A 12,644-nucleotide genomic window follows, 5' to 3' on the forward strand; every position below is an offset into this window, starting at 1 on the left:
TCAATTTACTCGGCGTAACATTATTTTTTACAATATAAAAAAAATTGGGTTAACTTTACTGTTGTCTTATTTTTTTATTCAAAAAAGTGATTTTTTTCCAAAAAAAGTGCGCTTGTAAAACCGCTGCGCAAATACGGTGTGAAAAAAAGTATTGCAATGACCACCATTTTATTCTCTAGGGTGTTAGAAAAAAACAATATATAATGTTTGGGGGTTCTAAGTAATTTTCTAGCAAAAAAAAAACTGTTTTAAACATGTAAACACCTAAATTCCAAAACGAGGCTGGTCTTTAAGTGGTTAATGAGCCTGGCAACCCCCCGAGCCACAGCCAACTCCACACAGGTTTGAATGTCCAAAAATAAATATATCCAAAGCTATGTCCGACAAATGAACCTTATCAGGTCTATACAAACCCGGTAAGCCTCCTTCAAGTTCCATATGTCGGAAAGAAAATCCATTAATGGTAGACATAAATTTCATTAAAGACCTATTAACACGTTTGCGAATCTTATCAAAGAAACTAAGTTCGGCAGATATCGACCAAATTAATCGAGGAATAATTTCAGAAAAAACAAAAACAGTATTAGGTAGCACTGCATGAAAACAAGACAAATCCAATTTGATTTGAGCTAACAAACCCAAGGTGTAATATGACCAATATCATTACCAGACAGATGTAAAATGACAATTTGTGGAACCGGCCATTGGCCGTGTAAAAATGATAAAGTGTCATGCAATTCTGTCCAATGCATACCTCCTTTCCCGAACCAATGTATGGCATACTGATCAGATGGCAAACCCAGATTGGAACCATATACTCTCCTTTCAGCGTGTTTCTTAGTCCAAAATACAAATGAATGGCCGATAATCCACAAAGTACGTAAGTTATCTGAAATTAAAAGGAAAATTAGGCCACACATAAGATCTATAACAATTAGACTTCCATCTACCAATATTTTTTATAACAGTTTCATTAAAACCCAGCATGGCCGCTTCCGTGGCTGTTCCAATCCTGAAGGAGTGCGAAGTAATTTTAAGATTTTCTAAGTTCAATCGGAGCAAACACTTCTTCAAAACAGCCGAAAACTGGTACACTGTCACAGATTTCCCATTCATATGAATGAGAAAATGAGTTGAAAAAGATGGTCGATAATTCAAATACTGTTGCAGAAGAGTAAATACACAAAATTGAGAACTCAAATTTTTTCTTAAAGTGATCCACTTGCCACGACCTAACGGATCGATTTTACTCTTGCGCAACAATATGTGAACACAATCAAATTTTAACATAACATCAGTAAACAAAGTACCAGAACTGTCTCCCAGTTTACGGGGAAGTAACTCTGAAACCCGAAACACACCAAAAAAACAAAGGTAAAAAGCAACTCGAAATAATAATGCCTCATAGGGCGAAAAACAGGCCTCTTTGGTAGTTTCACCAATGGAAGCCAATAATTCTCCAGAAATAGGCAACCTGGAATCAGGCACTCTCAGCCGCTTGCGGTAGCCCTTCAAAGCACTTTTCACAGTAAAGAACTGTAGACAAGATCCGCAACCAGACATACGCATGAAAAATTAAATACCTAATACCTACTGCTAAAATCTTCACAATATAAGAGTAAGAATACGAACAAGACATAAGGTAGTGAAGGAAAGACAAAATCAAGCCTTCTGAGAAGGAAGCTTGTTTTAAACTTGACATCAAAAAGGAACACCATAACGACCACGCTGCCTTGTAGGACGCTCACGTGGTAGGAGCTACAGAATTCCTAATCGCCTGAAGTAGAGGATCTACACAAGGTCCCATAAGTGTCGCGGGCAGGATGTGCAATTCAGATCTGCGTCCGGTACCAACTCCCTGAATTCCGAAATCTGCAGACGGGACAAACGGTCAGCTATTATATTCTCAACACCAGGCACATAACCAGCCTTAAGCCATATATTTAAAGACAAACATTTAAAAACTATTTGTTATAAAATGGTAATAACTGGCAGAGATTTTGACAATAGACAGTTAATACCAAATACCACTCCTTTGTTATCAGAGTGAAACAGAATCCGCCTATTAACAAAATGAACTCCTCACAGGTCCAACGCAAGCAACACAGGAAAGAGTTCTAAAAGAACAATATTCAACCTCAAACCTGAAACTATCCACCGATCAGGTCATACTTCAGCTGACCGATGACCTTTCCAAAATGCGCCATAGCCGCAAGACCCAGCTGCGTCAGTATATAAATCAAGCGCTGAAGCGGGACAAAACGGAGATTGCCAAAGGGAACAACAATTAAAATTGCGTAAAAACTTATACCAAACAATTAAATCATCTTTGATGTCCTTAGTAATCCTGACAAAATGAAACGGAGAAGACAAACCCGAAATATCTCTATAAAGACATTTGGAAAAAATCCTACCTATGGGCATCACCCTAGAAGCAAAAGCCAGCAATCCCAATAATGTTTGCAGAATCTTCAACCTTACTTTATCTTTTGCCAATACAAAATCCAACAATTTTTGCATGTGCACAACTTTCTCCAGGATAAGGATAAGTGGTGTATTAACCTAAACGTATGCTGTTCTGCAACTCTACCGTCAGCAACTTCTTTATCAATTTTTTTTCGAACTTCAGCCATATTTAAAGAAACAGAAGGAAGGTTAGCAACAACAGCACAACCAGAACCGGTAAACGACGGCAGCATAAAACCGTTGTAAAAAAACAATTATGCAAAATGAGTGCTTTCTGAAGATCTGCAGGAGCCAAGGTAACATTTTTTAAGAATCACCGAAGTGGTTGCTTTTGAGAAAAAGATCCTTGGAAACACTTGTGGAACTCGTGGACAATTTTTTAAAACATCACGATGCTGGGTGTGGACTTACACAAAAATTGCATTCATGTTTAAACTTACAAGAATTGGGCCATTTACATTGTCCATCATTAAAATGAAAACAAGTACCCTTCCTATAGACAGAAGGAGGAGCTGGATGTTGTTTTACAAATTGTTTTTGAGGCAACAAAAGATTCAGCCATAATCCAACATCTTAACACCCCCCACCTCATGGACTTATGTACCGATAATTTCTGCCGAAACGATTTGTCATAAGCGAACCAAGAAAGTCCAGGGAAATTCTTGTAGGCCTCTAGAATTATTTCCAAATGCTGAAATAAACACAGAAAGCTTGTAACCAGTTATTAAAAGACCTCGGTACATTTCTGCGTTTATCATCTTTAAGATCATCCATGTCCTTCCTATCTGTTCTATATTCTTTAGACGAAGGGATCAAAGAGAGAAGGTCAATATAATCGCCTCTCCATATTTTTACTTTAATATTACTACTCAAGTGAAAACCTAAAAGCGATAATTTGGATGTAATCACTTCTTTTAAACAAGCCTCAGGGACATTCAATAAAGAACTGTCAACAGAAGGAGTATCAGTAACATTGGCAGCCATAGCAACCGAAGTACAAACTGGAGTACCCATAGCCGGCAGAGCAAGCCAAACAGGGGCAACACTCAGATGTTGGGGGTAACAAATCTACATTTTGAAAGTTAGAAGAAAATTTTGACATTAAATCAGACATAGAAGAAAAAAATTGTTTAAATTGTAACAATTCATTTGACCCCGGGCAGTCATAACAACAGGGACGGATGCATTATTAGTGTCAGCAGGCTGATCTTGCAATGCCATCCCATCCGTTTTTTCTGAGCGACGGTCGCCATCTGTAACAAGAGCAATTAACACCATCATTAGACATCATTGATCAATTTTCAAATGAATAATCGTTCAATGCAGAAACAAACGCATCTTCAATATTACAAATCATTTGTTCTTCAGGTTTATGTAACCCAGACTGATTATGTTGTTTTTTAATCACTTTACCTCTTTTTGCAGGTACTCGCCGCACAGGGGAGTCGAACCTGCGTGGTCTCTTCAGTGATCTATTAGAATGTCGTCCAGAATTCTTCGCTGCGTCATCTGTCTCTTCGGCGGGAGCCGAATGGAATCCAAAGCCAGTGGCGGGTCCGCCATGACAAGTTTCTTTCCGTTGTCTTCTTTCTTCTGCCTGTGTGATGAGGCATCCTCTTTTTTATATAGGTACCTGCTCATGCCAGAGGACGGTTTATTGGATAACTGATATTTACTATAAACCAATCTCAGGTAAGTATTATTATATATATTTTTTTATTTATTTAATTATTAATAAAAAACTTTACACTAAACATTTGTCTCTCATGATCCCATATGTGGTGGGGGTGGGGACATGTTATGCCCCATTCCTCACTTTTAGGACAGATTAGGAATGAATGGGGTGTCTCAGCCAATGGGCAGGGATTTTCTTGGGTCCCTTAGCCTGCTGGAGAAATTATTTATTTGGGTGGAGTCAGGTGATCAGGGTTCTGTGCCACCTGGACAGCTGTCTGGGTGGACGTGTGTTGCATTGCCCCGGGCTGCTAGGCCAGAAATCTAAGGCCTATCCTGGGGATATCTGGCTTCTAGGCTGTCTGAGGGCCTATCCAGAAGCAGGAAAGCAGTGAAGGGTTGGGACTGCGGGCTTGTACCTCAGTCCCAACCAGAAGTAACGGTTCCACCGGCTGGGGAACCAGTAGTGATCAGAGGTAGAGGGAAGCTGTCGCCACAAAGGGACCATCCACTTCGCTACCGGAGACCACTGTGAGTAAGCTGAGGCCAGTACCAGAGCAGACTTCTCGCCAGCCGGGGACGGTGAAGAAGTGGGAAAGCATCAGCAAGTGCCAAGTCAGGGACCCAGCGGGACAGCAGAGGTGACACTTGTGGAGTGCTAAGCCAGGGACCAAACGTGTCAGCAGAGGTGAAGCTTCTGGAGTATCTGTGAGTGCCAGACCAGGCACCCAGCAGTGAAGCGGGGGGTGACGCTTGAGGAAGATACTGAGTGCTACAGTGAAAGAGCACAGGGGATCCAGTGGCTAGTGGATTTGAAGTCTAGTGAGAGAGACTTGGAGCTCGTTGAGTGAAGACCCACAGTGAGTGAGTGTGGGGTAAAGAGAACTGTTCTGTTGCAGATAGTTGAATACCTTTACCATTAGTAACAGCTACAAGATTGTTGCCATAGGAGACATCGGTCCTACCTATACAGAAGTGGTGTCCGGCTGGAGGCCTTTACCTGTATAGCTGTCTACCTATAGAAGTCTCGGAGTCTGCCAATTAACATTGCACCTACCTAAGGGTGTCCTGGCCCCAACCCTCTCTCCCACAGTTCTGTTTAAGACGGGACAATACATCTCTTTGCATTCAAAAAGTGTCTGACGCCCACCTGTTCATCTTGCATTACACCCACCATGCCTCGTAACCCATTCTACACCAATGGATGGCAGCTCTCCCTAACTCTGGAGGTCACTATTGGGCCTAAAGAGGCTCGGGACTTTGCTACAAATGTATATACACAGGAAGGTGATCCAAAGATGCTACAGGGGATCTGCAGCACTGAGATGCAACAAATGATGAAAAAACAAGTATTCATAGGTGTGCGCAGCCTATTGCATTAGGGTGTGCACCCCAAAGCTGAAACACACATGCAGCCTCAGTTGCACGGGGCAGTGTAGGAATGGGAAGTGCTGTGTGCTAAGTGGATTCCTGTTCATTCACAAAATTAAGCATAGTAAACACATTTTACAATGCTTCAGTGATGATTGAACACGGTGAGCGAGTGTGTTCATTTAAAAAGGAAGGGGTTGGTAAATTACATATTTACTAGCCCCTTCCCCTGATCTCGATTTTGAAATATCCCCCACAGCAGCTGGAGGGAGAGGAGAGGAGGGAAACCAGCAGCACTGTGAGGCCAACACAAGGGGAAACCAGCAGCACTGTGAGGCCAATATGGGGGGGGAAACCTGGGCAGTAGGGGGAATCGGCACCGCATGTAGTGATTAGGGTGTGCCCAGGCACACCTGGCACACCCCCTGCGCACACCTATGCAGGTATTCTATAGTTCTTGTAATGTAATAGGCAAGGAAATGAAGTCATAAGTCTTGGTGCTCTGTGCAGACATAAGTTGTTGCCATTTTTTGGTACAATGCCTAGGACAGCGCTACTAACAGCTTATGTCTGCAAAGGCAGTGTGCAGTAGAGTGATCTCCCCAACATTGCCTATTTATTTATGACCAGTGGCGGCCCATCAATAGGGAGAGCCACCCCCCACCCCCAAAGGTGGTCATCCTTTAGAGTGTCCTCGGGGCACAGAGCAATGCGCTCTGAACATTCCCACTGTAAAATTCTGCTCCGTGTGGTGCTTTAGGATTGCTGGTCTGTAAGGCAGTGCTTTTAACATCACCGCGTTGCACGTCACTTCCGGTTTCTCAAGTCCCAGGCCCCCACAGTGGAACGCAAGGCCTAAGCCTCCAGCCAAGAAAAATTGCTGGCGGGTCAGTGTGTTTACAGCCCAATGACAATGAGTATTTGGACCATAGATGTTGTGTTGGAATGAATGAGGACACAGTCTATATAAGGTTGCACTCTGATGGGGACACCTGAAATAAGGGGGTACTCTGATGGGGACACCTGATGCAAGGGGGCATGCTGGTGGGGTCACCTGATGCAAGGGGACTCTATGTTGAGGACACCAGATATAAGGAGGCACTCTGATGGGGACACCTGATATAAGGGGGACTCTGATGGGTACACCTGTTGCAAAGGGGCACTCTGATGGGGACACCAGATATAAGGGGGCACTCTGATGGGGACACCTGATATAAAGAGGGGCTCTGCTGGGGATACCTGATGCAAGGGGGACTATCATGGGGATACCTGATGCAAGGGTGCACTCTGATGGGGACACCTGATGTATGGAGGCACTCTGATGGGGACACCTGATATATGGAGGCACTCTGATTGGGACTCCTAATGTAAGGGGGCACTCCTATAGGGACATCTGGTGCAAGGGGCACTCTGATGGGGTCACCTGATGCAAGGGGACTCTCTGTTGGGGACACCAGATATAAGGAGGCACTCTGATGGGGACACCACATATACAGGGGCACTCTGTACTGAAGAACTCAGCACAGGGATGGTGGGAACCCCTCATGATGGGCACAGCAGGGGTGCAGACCCAGTAACTCAGCACAGGGATGGTGGGGTGGGAACCCCTCATAATGGGCACAGCAGCTGTACAGACCCGGGAACTCAGAACAGGGATGTGGGAACCCCTCATAATGGGCATAGCAGGTGCACAGACCTAGGAACTCAGCAAAGGGATGGTGGGAAATTCTGGGTGGGTGCAATTCTGCTCCTTGACAGTGAGGTGTGAGGTTGCTTATTCCTTAGCTCCTGTGCTTCCAGAGACCAGGGGCTAGAGTTGCTTCTCTGCCACAGGAGGGATGCTGGATCCTGGGGAGGACCCTGGCGGGGGCCCCCTAGATAGGCCTGTGGAAGATACTGGGCCTGGCCAAAGGAGAGATGAGTCCCTGTCTGCCTTTAGACAGAGGACTGTCAGCAAGCTGAAGCGGATTGAGAAGGAAGAGGAGAAATTTTTGGTTTTGATGGCTGAATTCAGAAAGAAAAAACAGATTTGTGCCAAAGTGTACAGTAAGAAGAGACTGGCTCTGAGGCCTGAGTTGAAGGACTTGGAACAAGCTGTAAGGAAGCAGAAGGGACTGGTGAGTTATCTGAAGGAGAATAGTGGAATATTTAAAGAAAAAAATAAGAATGAGGAGTGATTTAATCGCATGAGGAGAGGAGCCGCTTCCTGCATGGAAGGTGACCCAACCAGTGAGGAGATGCAAGTGCCAACAGAGTCAGCAGAGAGTGAGAAAGTGGGCCCAGGGGATGAGCCCAGCTGTTCAGCACCTCAGGCATCTGCTGAGCCCCCTCAATGGCGGAAGCCTCTGTCCCCCTCACTCCCCAGCAATATGGAACATCTGAGGAGGTTGAAGGTACTGGCATGCTGGAGTTCATCACTAAGCTGGAATCCCCTCCGGATGCGGCTTCCCCTGATGGTGATGAGGCGATGGACACCGTTCCTCGCCCTGTGGAAGAGAGACCTGTGGAGAGAACAAGATCCACAATGAAGTCTGCAGCAGCTGAGGGGAAGTCTGATCCCACTGTCAGCCATGAAATCGCAGAGGTGACAACACAGCAAGCAGGTACAGTGTGTGTGCAGGATGGTGGTGTGAAATTTATTAGAGACAATGGGTTTGCTGAAGGTTGTAGTCCTACAGGCAGTCAGCCCAGACCCATAGACAATGCACAGTCTGATTTACCTGCTGGAAACAAAACCTCAGATTTAAATGTTACTGATGAGATTAATTTCAGCTTCTGGGGGAAGAGTCTGCAGAGAGGTCCATGGACAATACAGAGACTTTGCCTGGAGCAGACACAGCGGCTGTTCCTGTGAATGGTGGAGGAGATGCTGGGTGCAGTAGTGCTACAACTCTCCAGGAGTCTGCAGTGGACAGGATTGTGATTTAACCCAGGAGAGAAGCTGAGTGTTCAGAGCAAGGGGAGAGGGCGGGTCTCACCTCTGCTAATCAGAAGACTGCTATCCCAGCTGATTCAGACTCTCTGCCAGCAGGTTTGAATGTGTCTAAGGACAAGACTGCAAATGCTGGTGGTGTAAGAAAAACTTATGCTGGTGTTGCTGATACAGGATCTGGGAAGGGGGAGCAAGCAGGGAGGGAGCATGGAAATGTTTTTTCTTCCTCCCTGTTTAAAAGGAGGAATGTCGTTCAATTAAAATGGGAGGGAGGAGGAATCCCACCACATAGGAGGGCAGTGGTTGGATAAGATTCTGCAAATGGGGTTTAGGCCCGCAGATATCTTTGCCCTGATCAGTCCAGCAGGTTCCTATGAGTATGATTTGTCCTTTATCCGTCCGGAGTCTTTGGACATATTTTGGGAGAAGTCTGAGCACGTGTGTAGGGGCCTGCCGGACTGGAAAGAGCTCATCCCCAAGCTTATATCACACCAGCCACTCATAAAAATGGTCACAATTTTGGTCCGCAATGAGTCCATACCACAAGGGGATTTAACTGTATGATTGAGGAGGTATGGAGATGTCCTGAGCCCCCTAAAAAAGATTTTGGATGATTGGGGAATATGGACGGTGGGATGGTCTGTACAGTTAAAATTAAAAGTTATTGATAATGTCGTCCAGCATCTGCCATCCTAAGCTTTCCTGGGGAGGGACAGGCTGACCATATTCTACCCGGGCCAGCCAAAGCTCTGCAACAAATGTGGAGATAAAGGGCATCTTGCATCCTCCTGTCCAGTGATGAAGTGTTCTCTGTGTCAGGGTATAGGACATTTGGCAATGGATTGTAATATCATCAGGTGCAATCTGTGCAATGCGGTGGGACATCCTTATAGTCAATGTCCTGAGCCAATGCACAAGAAGCTTGAGCTTTTGAGCGAGTTCTTCCGCCTGGACATGGAGGATGCTCAGAACTCAGCAACTGGAGTGCCTGTGAGTCTGAGTCTGTGCCAATACCCAATGTGTCCGTCTCTTTCCAGTCTGTGCGTTCACCTAGTGTGCACGTGTCTTCCCAGTCTGTGGTGCCCCAGTCTGTGCATTTACCTAGTGTGCCAGTGTCTTCCCAGTCTGTATGTAAGGTTTCATTTACCAAGAATGTGTCCAATCCTTCTGTGTCTGTGTCTTCTAAAATTGCAGAGGCAGCGAGAGGTGCTGAGGCAGGTGCATCAAGTGCGGTGCCAGTCCCCTTCCCTCGATGCTGCAGGGTCTCTGTTAAGGATCATGGGGTGCAGAGGAGTGGGGAGGATGGTGAAGAGGCTGGCCTACTGGTAGATAAGGGAAGGGAGTGTGGGGGGGGGTGAGAGAAAAATGTCGCTCACAAAGCATCCACACCTGAATAAGTGCTCCCGCCCTACAAACTCTCAGGTGCTGGCTCTGAACAAATGTGTAGAAGAAGGAAGGAAATCCTGGACTGCCACACTCCATTAAAAAGGCATCTTTATTAACAAAAATTGATAAAAATCCAAAAATAGTCACATCAAAGAGTGGCTAAAACAGGGATCAAGCCTAACGCGTTTCACATCAAATGATGCTTACTCATAGCTAAGAGTAAGCATCATTTGATGTGAAACATGTTAGACTGTTTTTGGATTTTTATCAATTTTTGTTAATAAAGATGCCTTTTTCATGGAGTGCGGCAGTCCAGGATTTCCTTCCTTCTTCTACACAAGTGTGGGGGAGTGAAGGGAAGGAGAGGTGTGGGGAGGCTGTTGACTCCGGTTTGTCCAAGGATGATATGGAATGGTTGGAGGATAAAAGGAGGAGGGGCAAAAGGAAGAAAAAAAATGAGGTACAGTTACCCTGTTTCCCCGAAAATAAGACCTAGTGTGATTGTCGGTGATGGCTGCAATATAAGCCCTACCCCCCAAATAAGCCCTACCCTGTTTCCCCGAAAATAAGCCCTACCCTGAAAATAAGACCTACAAGGACTTTAACTAGGGCTTATTTGGGGGGTAGGGCTTATATTGCACCCATCACCGACAATCACGCTAGGTCTTATTTTCGGGGAAACAGGGTACCTTAAGTCCTAAGGTTTTGCCTTTGAAAATTAAGGTTCTGTCAGATGATGATGACGATGAATGGGACTCACTGGGTTCTGCATCCTCTATGAATGATGAGTGCCAGGGTACAATGAAGCGCGCTGGTTCTCCAGGGAGAGTGAATAGTCAGGCTAAGAAACGGCTGCCTCAACTACCCTAATGGCAGTTCCCACTCCGTTAAAAGTGGCAACCATTAATGTTGCCAGCTTAAGATTAGTAAGTGCTCGTCTTATGGCCTTATTTTTGCTCAGCGAGTTTGATGCTGACATTTTGTTTTTGCAAGAGACCCATCTGAGTAGTCTGGCCGATATACATCTGGCAAAGAAAGAGTGGAGACGTTGTCCCTCATTTTGGTCTCTTTTTTCTGGTATGGTAACGTGCCGGCGGGTATTTGAGGTAGAGATTGAGAGATGCATGGTCTTGGATGTTTCTGTGAAGGGGCAGGACCTGCGCCTGATTAACATCTATGGTTCCCAGACGAAGTGGGACAGGAGATGCCTCTTTATAAAGATTAAGCCTTTTCTTTTTACGGCCCAGCAGGTTATCTTTGGGGATGATTTCAACACCATTACTAGGTCTAAAGACAGGAGAGGTTTCAGAGATAAGCTGGGCTATGACACCCTTTTTCTCAATGCGATAGTTAGAGAAGCAGGTCTGGTAGATGCACACATTAAGCGTTGCTCAGACAGCATAGGGTTCACTTTTCAGCGAGGTAGTAGTCAGAGTAGGATAGATAGGTTTTTTTTAAAGGGAGACTCTCCTTTTTAAGGCACCTGTGTGTCGGGCAGTGGAGTTTTCTGATCACTGTATTCTATCTGTGACTCTGAATGCCTCAGATGTGCCACCTAGGGGGAGGGGTATCTGGAGATTGAATTCGGCCCTCCTGGAAGACGAGAGTGTAAGGCAATTCTTTGAGGATTTTTTTCAAGCACAGGTAACGATCCTAGACTTTTGCAACAGCAAGTCAGAATGGTGGGAACTTGTAAAGCAGTGGACTGTTGGGCTTTTCAAGGCCATAGGAAGAAGGAAGCAGCAAGATAAGTATATCACCTACCAGCGTTTGTGGAGGAAACTTGACTACCTTGTTTCGAATGGAGGAGATTCTGGGGTGATCTTGGAGGTGAAGCTCCTCCTTAGGAGACATCAATATGACTGGCACGCCTCTTTGGTTCAGGAGAAGGATTACGGGAAATACCATTCGCCTGACCCTTACCAGAACTGTAAACAGAGTGTAGCAGTTAAGACGGTCAATGGCCTGAAGGACAGTACGTGCTCTCTGATGAGATTTAGGTCAGGGATCCTGGAGGTTGTCAGGTCATACTATGCCGATCTCCTGGGAGGAAGGAACCTTGATCGGACAAGGATGTTGGGTTTTTTGGACTCTACACCAGGTCTGGAAAGTAATGTTCCTTTGATGAATTTGACAGATGAAATCACTGCAGATGAGATAATCCAGGCTATTGATAAGCCGGCGCCAAGGGGTTAAATCAGTTCTGGTGCTCAAAATTTTTGAGTTGGCGCAAACAAACCCATCAATTGCAGCTACCGTGCCATCAATTGCAGCCATTGCGCCCATCAAATGCAGCCACTGTGCCATCAATTGCAGCCATTGTGCCCATCAAATGCAGCCGCTGTGCCATCAATTATAGCTATTGTGCCCATCAAATGCAGCCACTGTGCCATCAAAGGCAGCCACTGTGCCATCAATTGCAGCCATTGTGCCCATCATATGCAACCACTTGTGCCCCATCATATGCAGCCATTTGTGCCCATCATATGTAGCCACTTGTGCCCCATCATATGTAGCCACTTCTGCCCTTTAAATGCAGCCACATGTGCCCATCATATGCAGCCACTTGTGCCCATGATATGCAACCACTTGTGCCCCATCAAATGCAGCCACTTGTGCCTATTATATACAGCCACTTGTGCCCATCAAATGCAACCACTTGTGCCCATCATATGCAGCCACTTGTGCCCATCAAATGCAGCCACTTTTGCCCATCATATGCAGCCACTTGTGCCCATCAAATGCCGCCACTTGTGCCCATCAAATTCCACCACTTGTGCCCATCATATGCAGCCACTTGTGCCCAACAAATGCC

Source organism: Aquarana catesbeiana, linkage group LG01 (assembly GCF_042186555.1).
Source record: "Aquarana catesbeiana isolate 2022-GZ linkage group LG01, ASM4218655v1, whole genome shotgun sequence".
In the NCBI taxonomy this organism is placed as follows: Eukaryota; Metazoa; Chordata; class Amphibia; order Anura; family Ranidae; genus Aquarana; species Aquarana catesbeiana.